Genomic DNA, 670 nt, shown 5'->3' on the forward strand with positions numbered 1-670 from the left:
CAGACATTTTGAATACACCAGAGAGAGTTTAATTAATTTTGTTCTTGTGGACAACAAGTGGCTTTCAGGTAGTGTTGGGTTAAAATCTGCAGCAGGGGTGTAAATTTAATTTTTTATCGGGTGTATTTATAGTCTGTGTTTGGGTGTATTATGCAGATCTCTATGCGGACCGTCATATATGCGTTCCAATCTATCTGGATCACCACTTCATATTATAGTACCTGTAAATCAGACATTTTGAATACACCAGAGAGAGTTTAATTAATTTTGGTCTTGTGGACAACAAGTGGCTTTCAGGTAGTGTTGGGTTAAAATCTGCAGCATGGGTGTAAATTTAATTTTTTGTCGGGTGTATTTATAGTCTGTGTTTGGGTGTATTATGCAGATCTCTATGCAGACCGTCATATATGGGTTCCAATCTATCTGGATCACCACTTCATATTATAGTACCTGTAAATCAGACATTTTGAATTCACCAGAGAGAGTTTAATTAATTTTGGTCTTGTGCACAACAAGTGGCTTTCAGGTAGTGTTGGGTTAAAATCTGCAGCAGAGGTGTAAATTTAGTTTTTTATCGGGTGTATTTATAGTCTGTGTTTGGGTGTATTATGCAGATCTCTATGCAGACCGTCATATATGGGTTCCAATCTATCTGGATCACCACTTCATC

General features: G+C 37.2%; 2 long non-coding RNA genes across 2 annotated transcripts in view; one reads left to right on the forward strand and one right to left on the reverse strand.

The window, feature by feature from the left end:
- Window positions 1-670, forward strand: part of LOC127746805 (uncharacterized) — a 4,343-nt gene that overhangs the window by 2,491 nt on the left and 1,182 nt on the right. The gene's annotated exons all lie outside the window — the stretch shown is intronic.
- The window catches only part of LOC127746806 (uncharacterized), a 2,983-nt gene that overhangs the window by 1,913 nt on the left and 400 nt on the right, over window positions 1-670 (reverse strand). Inside the window, exon 2 of the long non-coding RNA XR_008008595.1 lies at window positions 222-450. This is a non-coding gene — a long non-coding RNA (uncharacterized LOC127746806). The remainder of the gene's footprint in view (window positions 1-221; window positions 451-670) is intronic.

The sequence above is a fragment of the Arachis duranensis genome, chromosome 4 (genome assembly GCF_000817695.3).
Source record: "Arachis duranensis cultivar V14167 chromosome 4, aradu.V14167.gnm2.J7QH, whole genome shotgun sequence".
NCBI classification, from domain to species: Eukaryota; Viridiplantae; Streptophyta; class Magnoliopsida; order Fabales; family Fabaceae; genus Arachis; species Arachis duranensis.